The following is a 223-nucleotide window of genomic DNA, read 5'->3' on the forward strand; positions in this document are numbered from 1 at the left end:
TGCTCCCCTGGGCCATCCAGTGACCATGTGTTCCCCTGGGCCATCCAGTGACCAGATGCTCCCCTGGGCCATCCAGTGACTGGGTGCTTCCTTTTGTCATCCAGTGACGGAGTGCTCCCCTTGGCCATCCAGTGACCGGGTGCTCCCCTTGACCATCCAGTGACCAGGTTCTCCCCTTGGCCATCCAGTGACCGGGTGCTCTCTTTGGCCATCCAGTGACCAG

The sequence above is a fragment of the Otolemur garnettii genome, unplaced genomic scaffold (genome assembly GCF_000181295.1).
Source record: "Otolemur garnettii isolate 467f Iridium unplaced genomic scaffold, OtoGar3 scaffold00065, whole genome shotgun sequence".
In the NCBI taxonomy this organism is placed as follows: domain Eukaryota; kingdom Metazoa; phylum Chordata; class Mammalia; order Primates; family Galagidae; genus Otolemur; species Otolemur garnettii.